Raw genomic sequence first — 12,110 nt, 5'->3', positions numbered from 1 at the left:
ATGAAGACACCCATAAGTGCATTTTACTTACTGACAACTCCTTGCTACTAGGAATAATTTACAGGAAACTCCAATTGATAATGCTGACTTCATTTGGTTTACAGATGGATCTTATCTCAAAGCATTACCAAGCTGGATATGCAATAACTTCCATGGTAGATGTAATTGAAAGTTCTTATTTCGCAACAGGCTGAATTAATTGCTCTAACTTGAGCTTGTTAACTGGCCAAAGATCAAATAGCCAATATTTATACTCATATTCGCTATGCCTTTGGTGTAGCTCATGACTTTGGAAAGCTATGGAAGCAATGAGGCTTCTTAACTTCCTCAGGGCAGTCCATTAAGAATGGAAAACAGGCTGCAGATTTATTAAATTTTATACATCAACCAAGCCAATTGGCAATTATCGAAATTCCAGGACATTCTAATGCTACCATAATGGAAGCAAAAGGAAATCATTTAGCTGATGCTGCAGGTAAACAAGCAGAACTAAGCAATCAGATTATCTAGACATGAGAATGATTTTCTGCTCTCTGCTAAATCAATAAAAGTCTCTTTTACATTTTCAAAAGACAGCTACAAAAGGCCATGTAATATACATAGATCATATGCAATGCACAGGACAGCTCCCGATAACAAAGAATTATCAAATCCAAAATTTCTGTAAGTTGAGGTTGAGAAATACTGATTTAAAATATTTTAACTTGCTACTTCAAGTCAGTGAGCTTCAGAATTCTACCAAATTATTTAGGTCTCTAGATAAACTCTGATTAATGTAAACAATTACATGCACTGGGAAGAGTTTCATCGTAGCTTTGTACCACCCAATGTTGAGAAATATTCAAGCCATTATTTACTAAATGCCACTTTATCTTGAAGGAAACTTGAAAGCTAATGTCCAAGTCTATTCTAAGGGCAGCCAAATTTTAAGGCGAACAAGCAGAAGTTTCACTAACAGGGACTAAACCAATTTATTGTTCGAGATTCCTTAGGCCTAAGTAGAAGGTGCCAGATCATCAACACGTGTGGTAGGAAGGAAAATCTCTGGTGTGATTCTGTAACACAATGCTGAAAAAGGTACTACACAGATCTATTTATTTTTGAATTCTATTTTAAGCACGCAAAGTCATTAGGATTTAGAATACACAAGGTCATTTACGATAACTAAATAAATATTTAATCAGTTTCTGTTTTTCTTCTTTATCACACATGTAAACTAGGGTTATTAAAGATATCTGTATTTTCAGTTCTCTGTGTGGATGATAAGCTTCCTTTACATTTTGGCCCCTCTCTTTCAAAGGGTTCTGTCAATGGCTTTTCCTAGTTCCTTTGGGGAAACTTTCCACTGGAGGAAATAATTTCTGACATGAATTTAATTGAAATTTACCTTGGCCACTACTCCTTCCTTGTGGTATCGTCATAACTTTCACATTTTAATACTTGAACAGCACTGCTACTTGTATATTTAAGTTGATAGGAAAAACCCTTCCAGCTACTCCATCCCTATTGATGACATTATTGTATGTTTTACATAGTGGGCTCCATATCTTATGAAAGGATCTGGAGCAGGGAGGGGAGAACACAGAAAGAAAATGAGAAGTTATTACTATCAGAGATATCATTGAATTAGTAAAGATTCATGAAATTAGCTATGTAAGATGAAATCCTTAGCCTCAGCTTTGTCTGTGTTGTGATGGCCCCTGAATTGCAAGTTTTTAGAGATAGAAAATTAAACAAAACTATAACAATAGGAAAACTGTAATAGAGCATAGGACTTAATTATAAATGACTTCGGTTGTGCTGATCTTACTTAAATATAGTATTACAAAAAAATTTTAAAAAAATCTGTTAAAAACTGTGAACCTGAAGTTATTCACAAAACTTTTAATTTATTTGGTAAAATCTCCTCTCAGAAAGCTTTCATCTAGGTAACATGCTTTCTGTTCTTCCACTTAGAAAAAACATATATATATATATTTGCGTGTGTGTGTGTGTGTGTGCACATGTGTGTTTATTCTAGACTCTATCCCAATACAAAGCATATTAGTTGGTTGGCTATTATCAGCTCTCTAGAAAGTGACAAACTGATCATAAGAAAGCTATAATGGCAAATCTAAAATAGCTAAAGCAATTTTGTTTTAAGTTTTTAACTGACATCAATTGACTCTAAGTATTTAAAAGGAGGATAAGACTGACAATGGCCATGTGGACACCCTGGTAGTCTTTCTCGGCACTGTCTGCGTCATCAGCAACTCTTTAGGGATTGCAGTTTCCCTTGCATTTTTTTCATCCCACCTATTACCTTTTATTTCAAGCTTCAAAGATCAAGCCTATTTTCTTGATTTCAAATCTTGCCTGCCTGGGATCCATTTCCTGGACAATATAATTAAGAGTTCCATTTCAAACCTGCGTAATTTTTTCACTGACCTTTAAAAATAATTACAAACTCAGCATGCACTGGGGGTTTCAGGCTATACCATAGTTTACTGTTTTGTTTTGTTTTGTTTTTTAAAGGATGTACAGAAAGTCTACTCCTGGCAGCAGACTTAGCACTCACTTCTTTTTTATTTTTCCATTGGTTATTATAATTTTTTAAATTAATCAATTATTTTATTATGGTGACATTGGTTAATGAAATCCAGTAAGTATCAAGTGTACAATTTAGCAGTAAGACATATATATATTGCATTGTGTGTTCGCTGCCCATAGATTTCTTTCTGTCACCACATATTTGACCCCTTTTAACGCATCTACCTTCCCCCTTCCCCATCCCCTCCACCCTCTGGTAACCACTAGTCTATTGTCCATGTCCATGAGTCTCCGTTTGTTCTGTTCATTTGTTGCTTTTAGTTTTATATCCCACATCTAAGTGATATCACGTGGTTTTCGACTTTTTCTATCTGGCTTATTTCGCTTTGCATTGATTATTTTGAGGTCTATCCACATTGTCGCAAATGGCAGTATTTCATCTCTTCTTATGGCTGTGTATATATGTACCACAGCTTCTTTAGCCAGTCATCTATTGAAGGACACTTCAGTTGCTTCCAAGTCCTGGCTACTGTGAATAATGCTGCTATGAACATCGGCGTGCAAATATCTTTTCGGATATGGTTTTCAAGTCTTTGGGGTAAATACCCAGTAAAGGCATTGTTGGATCGTATGGTAGATCAATTTTTAGTTTTTTGAGGAACCTCCATCCTGTTTTCCATAGTGGCTGTACCAATTTGCAGTCCCACCAGCAGTGCATGAGCGTTCCTTTTTCTCTGCGTCCTCTCCAACACTTGTTATTACTTGTCCTGTATTCTAACAGGTGTGAGATGGTATCTCATTTGTGGTTTTGATTTGCATTTCCCTAATAGCTAGAGACACTGAGCATCTTTTCTAATATTTGTTGGCCATTTGTGTGTCTTCTCGGGAGAAGTTTCTGTTCAGGTCCTCTACCCATTTTTGTTTGGATCATTTATTTTTTTGTTGTTATTGAGTTGTATAAATTCTTTATATATTTTGGATACTAGGCCCTTATTGGAGGTCTCGCTTGCAAATATCTTTTCCCATTTGGATGGTTGTCTTTTTACCTCGTTGATGGTTTCTTTTGCTGTGCAGACGCTTTTTAGTTTGATGCAGTCCCATTCATTTATTTTTGCTTTTACTTCCCTAGCCTTTGAGGTCAAATTCATAAAATCCTCTTTAAGTCCAAGGTCCTTGAGTTTAGTTCCTATGTTTTCTTCTACACATTTTATTGTTTCAGGTCTTATATTCAGGTCCTTAATCCATTTTGAGTTAATTTTGGTATGTAGTGATACACAATATTCTACTTTCATTCTTTTGCAGATGGCTTTCCAATTTTCCCAGCACCGTTTTTTGAAGAGGCTTTCCTTTCTTTACTGTATGTTTTTGGCTCTTTTGTCAAAAATTATTTTCCCATATATACATGGGTTTACTTCTGTACTCTCGATTCTGTTCCACTGCTCTGTGTGCCTGTTTTTCTTCCAGTAGCATGCTGCTTCAATTATTGTCACATTGTAGTATAATTTGAAGTTGGGCAGAGTGATGACTCCAGCCTCGTTCTTTTTTTTTAGGATGGCTTTGCTGTTTCAGGGTCTTTTGTGCTTCCATACAAATCTGATGATTTTTCTAAATGCCTTTTTCTGGAGCTTTTTTTGAGAGTGTTACTTTCAAAGGAACACTCAGTAGTGTCAATCCAAGAACACATGAGAGGAATAAACTCTTTGATGAAGAACATATGAGTCTCTGAAACATTCTTAGGCTAGAGTAGAATTTTTAAAAAAAACTAATAAAAATTGTTTTGTTACTTGGTGTATTTTTCACTCTTTCTATTATATTCATAGAAATGGAAATTAGGTCTAAAAAATTAGGAAAGTCAATCGCAAACTACCATGAAGAAAAATTTTTTCCTTTTTTTCCTTTTTATTATTTTAAACTCAGTTTCACAGAGTAAAGGCGAATTTTCGACTCTATATTATAGCAATTGAAAAGATTAATTTGATTTTCTGTGGCAACAGGATAAGAAAAGACATATATAGCTAAAATCACTCCTCTGGACCACATCTTCTTCAACTAATAGAAAAGTAGCAATATAGTTTGTAGACTAGAATTCACCTTTCCTCTACTGGCTTATCTTTTTGTGGGAGGTCTCCAAAGAAATAAAAAAAATTAAAATTAGCTTAAATCTTTAAAAGAGGAGAAAATAAGAGGAGACAAGACAATCTGTGAATGGAACTCTCTATGGCTCCTCAAGCGCCGGCAATGTCAGTATGTGGACATACATAACGGGTGCCCCTGAAGGACAGGGGGAGTGTGTTCTTGTAAAACACAGTTGAGCCTGTGAGATCTGGTAAGGGTGGGCATCAAAAGGAATTATTTTTGACAACTAAGAAGTTGTTATTTACTAGGCAGACACTAACATATCAGACAGGTGACATTCCAGAGTGTGAAGGGAAAGTGGGTCCTGCTCTAAAGCTCCAAATCCTGCAACAATCCCCACATTTCCTCCTCTGCCCTCCTTCTCTCCTTTCACCAGCTCCATTCTAAATCCTTTGATACCAAACCCTGCATATCTAGCTGTAAACCTGTTCAACTGTGTTTTTTTCTTCCCCATTTGCTGACTTAGCTTGTTTTCTCTCCATTCTGAGTTTCATTTACATTTTCTATTGAATAAAACATGAGAAAAGTAGAAACTTATCCACTTGTGGGTTATGTAGAAAGAGACAGATTAGAAATGAATGAGCCAGAAACATTTCAAAATAAAATAATCTTAAGGGCTAGACTTTTAATGCGCTATCCAGAAACTCTGAATGTATCCTAAAACTAGGGAAACATAACAACAGATAATATACATCTAGAAATCAGAATGGTTTGGTAGACTTTACAGGAGATTTGGTGTAATTTTTTTTTAGCCTTTTTGGTCCAGACCCCTTGTAAAATTCTATTTTGATGAAAGCATACGCATGCTGGACACAACAACGTGCATACAATTTTAGAAGATTGATGGAGTCCTTGAAGCTCATTCACTGATCCCATGATAAGTACTATGAACTCCTCCAACTCCCTCATTAAAGTGTGAATGACTAAGGTGCTGTCAAGTTCAATGTCAGAACAAGCTTGTAGCATAACCAGACCTCCAGATTCCCAATCCAACTACCGTATCTCAAATCTCTACACAGAGTTTTGAGATAAGGGAATACTGATAATTACTAAAGTGGTTATACTGATTGAATAACATCCTCTAAATTCATGTCTATCTGGAACTTCAGAAAGTGACCCTATTTGGAAAAAAGGTCTCTTTGGATGTAATTAGTTAAATTAAGATGAGGTCAAAGTGGATTAGAGTGGGCCCAAAATTCAAATGATGTGCTCTTTAAAACAGGTCATGTGAATGCAGAGGAAAGGCCATGTGATGAATGTCATTGTGAAATGGAATGACATTTAAGGATTGTAGTAAGATAGAGATTAGAGTAATTTGGCTATGTGCCAAGAAATGCCAAGGATTGCTGGAAACCACCAGAAGCCAGGACAGAGGCATAGAGCAGATTCTTCCCTAGAACCTCCAGAAGAAACCAACACTGTTCATGCTTTGCTTTCAGACTTCTGGCCTCCAGAACTATGGGAGAATAAGTTCTGTTGTTTTAAGAAACCCAGTTTGTAGTAATTTGTTACGGCAACTAATATAGTAGTTTAGTGCTGCTTGTTTATATTTTTATTAATATTGTTTTTAAAAGCCTTAACATGTTGCTCCCATCACTGCCACACTTGGTCTCTTTCCACTTCATTTTCAGACTAGCTGACCTGGATATTGATGCTGGACAAGCCAATGCCCTCCATGTCTTTCTAAGTTTTCTTCATGAGTAGTGATGAGTTATGCCGAGAAAAATTCTTAGATCTACATTTATACAACACTGCTCTTGTTGCTTTTGGACAATGCTTTCCCATGCTGGGATAGCTGCTATTGACCTTGCAAGTGGGTGATGAAAAAAAAAAATCCAATGAAGATTTAAAAGGAAGTTCCATTAAATTTATGTAGTATAATGGAAGTTTGCTTTATGCAAATAATGAAGAAACCTTAGAAGATAATGTTGTTGACTTCCCGTACTCTAAAGTACTTTTTGACTCAGGAAGATAACTTAGGCCTCACCCAGGATGAGCTCTGGAAATAATAGCCCACAGAAACCTCTCAGCAATCTAGTAAGATAAGTCAACTGGCTTAAATCAAACCTTTCCCAACTCCATTACAGAACACATTTACAGGCATTATATACCACTTGTATTACAAAAACCCTAGATTTACCTATGCATCGAGATGTTGTTTTTATGCTGCTGTCGGAGTATTTTCAGAAGTCTAGCCACACTTAGGAGGAAAAAGGTCCTGCTATTACTGCTTCCCCTAACTCACTGCCTTCAGCAGACCGTGCGCCTAAGGAGATGAGCTACATTGGTCTGGAAAAATTTCCAGGGCCAGTTCATTGTGAGCAGCAGCCTGGTGTGTGGTCTGAAGTAGTATTTCCAGTTCTGCCTACTTTCATTTCCAAGAATTGCTTGGACATAAATACCCCTGCTTTTGTTAGGAAGGGGTAACTTTTTAACACTTTTGGGAATAGTGCCTTAATTTCATCCTACACCTTGACCAAGCTTTCATTTTTAGATCCTCTTGTGATTTCCTGATATATTTGCTGCCAATTGAATAAATCATGCTGGGCCTCTGTTTCTTCACTAGTAAAATGGGGGGTGGGGTAGTAACACATCAATGAATTGTGAGGAGGAGCTAAGCGTGTATAGCCACTGGATTTTTTATAAGCCTCTTGCAAATTAATGGCAAAAAATTTTGGGAGCTCTAAAAGAGCATCACATTTCCTTAAGGAATAACTGGTGAGTTTCAGGAGGAGACTATTACTCAAGGTGGAGTTGTCAGTGTTCAAATATAATTATGGACTCTGGGAAACTAGGACAGGAATCTGTGGAGCTGCAGCGAAAGCTCAGTTGTACATCACTTAGTCATGTAGGAAACATGATAAGGAAATGCAGTGTGATCCAGTTTAATACATACCATGCCAGCTGGATAGAGATATAAGGCAGTAAAACCAGAAGGACTGAGTAGATGGTGGCCTTTATGGGAAAAAATACAAGAGTGAGAAAAACCTAGGAAAGAAATATGTGGAGCAGTGAAAAGGCTGGGAAAGTATTAATTGATAATCAGACCAAGAAGTCAGGCTTGTTGGGTAGCAGGCAGTGTTTTGACTGCAATGATGACAGTCTCAAAGACGGATGTGCGTCACAGATTGGAGAGTAGAGGCAGCACAAAGGGGATTTCTTTATGGCAGAGACCTTGGTTTAAGTCTCAAGTCTGTGGCTTCTTAATTTTGCAACATCAAGCAAATTACTATTCTGAGCCTTGTCTATAAAAAGTAGGTAATACCTATCTTTCAGAGATGCTGGGAATATTTCAGATGATACATTTATCTAGGTCCAAAGCAGAATGCACTAACAGCTGTTAATTAGCCCAATGAAGAAATAAGAGGAGGGAAAACTAAGGAGAAAAGTTTGCTACTTTTTACTTTCAACTTTCTCCTCCATGAGACAAAATCATAGGGTGGGTCTCGTCTGATCAAAAACAGGCGGGTCCCATGGGCCTCTGAGAGTTCCTTACCAGTATCTAGTTGTATTCTCCAATAATCTCATAAGTAGTAGAGCTATGTTGTTCAATACAGTAGCTACTAGCCATGTGTAATTATTTTAAATGGGGTAAACTAAAATCAAGAACACATTTCTTCACTAGCTACATTTCAAACATTTAATAACCACATATGGCTAGTGACTATCATATTAGTAAGTATGCACACACATATCTACATATATGTACATATATTAATGTACATTTACATGTACATGTGCATATTTTCATCACTACAGAAACTTCTGTAGTTTGTGTATGCTTGACTGCAGTGAATGATGTGGGCAAAAGGGTGCAACTACAGGAGAAGTCAAGGTAGCGGAGAGAAGTTGGGAGAGAAGCTGGCATAGAAAGATAAAGCTTCTGCTGAGAGAAGCCTCGCTCAAAAAAAAATGCCCAGGATAAAAGCAGTAAAGAGGGGAACGTAAGATCAGTAAGGTAGGTAAACTTTAAGCTACTATGTCTAAAGCCCGAGATGAAAGGATGTCAGCTACATTTGAAATTTGTTCTAGGAATGATACTTTGGTCTCTGCTGTCAAACGGATAGCCTAATACATGGTGACTAACACGGAGAAAACTACATAGAGTGACTAATGCGGTATCATTGAAAACTACATAAAAGTCAAACAGATATAATCATAGCAAATAGACTTTTTTAAATGGATCTCACAATTCAAGGAAGAATAGAAAACAAAAGAACATTAGGATCAAGAGTGAGGTTTTTCTGTGAACCTTAAGTGCATAAATCAAAGTCTTGAGCAAACAAGAATTCTCTATAGTGAATCTGCTTAGTACCTAACATGCAGTTAATAAATACATGACTAGATGGATGAATGAGAAATACAAATCTCAGAAACCTGAAGATGGAACAACCACAGTTGCACTGCCACACCTGAAAGTGGAATACAATATTCAGTGTCTTTGTTGGGGTAACACATGGGTCTATGTCTAACAGTAACCAGGGTCATAGCTAACATTTGTGAGCACTGGCCATAGGCCAGGCCCTGAGCTAGAAGCTCGAAGGTGCCCAGTCACACTGAATCCCACAATGTCCAAGTGTTTTTATGCCCACTTTACAGATTAGAAAACTGCGTCTTATAAAAGTCAAGGTATCTGTTGAATTATAATACAAATGGAAAAATTAAGTTATTACTATTATCTTTGTAATTGACAAATGTCTGGGTGACATAAAGTTCCATAATGGACTAAGAATAAAGGAGGAAAAGAAAGGAAGCAACTACAAAAATACCGTATATTCCTTCTGTCCTCTCTGCTTTACCCATTTATGCAAAAAAAAAAAAAAAAAAAAAAACCCAAAACAAAACAAAACAAAAAAACACTACAACTAAAAATAAATAACGAAAAGAAAGATAGTGTGGGACTTAGTTGTGTAGCATGGGCCGAGTTCCTCTGAGGTGATCTGATAGTTCTGAACAGTTGCAAGTGTCACGAAGTCAGATACACCGAAAGTAGGAGGCTGCCAGATGGGATCCCTAAGCAGATGTGGTCCCTCACTCTGTTTCCTTCTACAGTGATTTATGTGAGGATTTTATTCCTTCATGAACAAGGTCTGTTGCCTTAACAGATGGTTTTTACTGAGTATTACAGATGATTCTTTTCTCTACGAAAAATCTCAGTCCCCAACTTATAACATTTTGTCAAACTCTCATCTTCTACAGTTTACAGAATTGAACATAGATGAATCCACATGTTATAACTAAAAAATGACTTCTACTTTTGTAATGGTTTACATACGATGATATATGTTTATAAACAATATTTTGATAGCACTACTAAAGTGGAGATTAAGTCATGACAAAGTATTGTAGCTGGAAAAGAGGGAAGAAGGATGAATCCCAAGTCCCCTATACAGACTTACGGGGAGCTGTGAAAAGGCTGTGTACATTCATAGAGGTCAGAGAGGTCAAGGTTTTAGAACTAGTCAGTGTCGCAGATGAGAGCCTGTTCTCTTATCCATTCCCTTATGCTTCTGAAATGTGTGAAGAACAAAGTACTAACTGGAAAAATCCCCCATAAAAGATAAGGCCTAAACAAATAGAAACTCCTGAAAGGGAATCTTTAAAAAACAATAATATAACAGGTTTTTTTTTTTTCTGACAGTTAAGAGTCGCAATAGTTTTACAGAACAGAAGAAATAAGAAAAACCCAAACAACAGTCTAAAAATGTTACTTCACCTTTTTCTTCTCCCTTCAGCCATTTGTCTTAAAGTCATTACAATTTTTCCCTAGGTGCATTAGTTTGCTAGCGCTGCCATAAAAAAATACCACAGATTAGGCAGCTTAAACAACAAAAACTTATTTTCTCACAGTTCTGGAGGCTGGAGGTCCAAGATCAAGGCGTCGGCAGGTTTGGTCTCTTCTGGGACCTCTCTCCTTGTCTAACAGGTGGCTACCTTCTTGCTGTGTTTTCTGAGATCCAGAAGAGCATAGAACTCAGTAAAAACAGTAGAGTAACTGACTATGCATGCAGCTCATTGTATTTCAGCAAGGTTTCCATCTGAGAATCTAGGATTGGTTTCCAAATTGGAGTCAGTGAGGCACCAATCTGCCAATTGGTTACTAGGCTCAATTTATAGTGGCATTGATTGATAAATCCAAAAACATATAGTACTAAGCCAAACAGCATTGAGCCATATATTTACCATAGCAAGGACTGCATTATTCCAAGCTCTCTACTAAAGAGAGTTGCTCATAATAGACTTTCCCAGCAGAAATGATGGGATTTCATGTGACCAGAAGGATTGGGTATAAGGATGAACTAACTGAGTCAGGTCAATATTATGGGCATGGATATAAAACCAGGACTGGTCCCTCCACCAACTGTGGCAAACAATGAAGCCTAATAATCTCTGTAGTGGTCAACATGGTTTTGAATTTGTTCTGGAACCAGGCCAATGCTTTCCTTTTCAGTGGTATAGTGTGCATACCTAAAGACAACTGCAGCGTCTTCTTTGCCAGGGCTGAACTGGCCAGGGTGAAAGAGCGGCTAGTGCATGCCAGGATGAACATCATCTCTTGTAGTTAGTTCCAGCTCTACAAACCCTGTTGGAAGTGGCAGGCTCGGTGAAACATTGTCAGACATGTGGTTCTCTTTCCCAGCATCGTGTTCCTGGGCACTTGGACTGCAGGCTGGATATCGTATGTCAGGCAGCAGAGTTCTCAGCAGGGATTGTCAGAATACCAGCCAAGCTAGCGTGGGTAGAGAACTATTTACATATGGTGAATATTTGGAGAGATCATCTTGTCTAGAGGAGGCAAAATGAGTTGCAGCACAAATTTTTCACCAACACAGCATCAAGAGGTCTCGAGGAGGAATTGGAGAAAAGGTAACATATTAGATGTCTGGTTTTCTGATCCTCTGGGATCATTATGAATTCACTGGACCTGAATTAATGTTGCTACCCATGGATTTTGGCCTTAGGAAATTTATGATATGACAATTATCTTCAGTATCATATATTTTCATATGGATACCCCAACTCAGACAAAGTTAGTAGTTTCCCTCCCCCTGACAACCCCATTCCTCCAAATACACATTGCCTTCTCTCTATCCAACACACATTCCACCTCATTTTTTCTCCAAAATGATGCTTCAGCAAATACGTTCAACTTAAATAGATGCAGTATCACCATTTGCAATGATATAAAAATTACTTTTTATGAAGCTGAATGTACTTTTAAAAATTATAGCAGACAGATCCTAATATTTCTACTACTCTGAAGCGTTTTATACATCCCATAATAATTTCCTAATTAGTTATCTATTTCCATTTACTTAAAAGAGTCCTATAAATATGAATCTGAGAGAAATCCAGCGGCGGTGGTTGTACCAGGACAATGATCCATTAATACGAAGTTGAAGAAACCTGAAAGTCCTTGGATCTAATATTTAACTGTGGCAAGA

The 12,110-nt window shown here is 37.2% G+C and overlaps 1 long non-coding RNA gene across 1 annotated transcript in view; it reads right to left on the bottom strand.

The window, feature by feature from the left end:
• The window catches only part of LOC120608295 (uncharacterized), a 53,294-nt gene extending 42,678 nt beyond the window's left edge, over window positions 1-10,616 (bottom strand). Inside the window, exon 1 of the long non-coding RNA XR_005654370.1 lies at window positions 10,514-10,616. This is a non-coding gene — a long non-coding RNA (uncharacterized LOC120608295). The remainder of the gene's footprint in view (window positions 1-10,513) is intronic.
• Window positions 10,617-12,110: the final 1,494 nt, after the last annotated feature.

Source organism: Pteropus medius, unplaced genomic scaffold (genome assembly GCF_902729225.1).
Source record: "Pteropus medius unplaced genomic scaffold, Ma_sr-lr_union100, whole genome shotgun sequence".
NCBI lineage: Eukaryota > Metazoa > Chordata > Mammalia > Chiroptera > Pteropodidae > Pteropus > Pteropus medius.
Note: the sequence above shows the minus strand (reverse complement) of the source record. Positions and strands in the feature narration are given on the sequence as shown.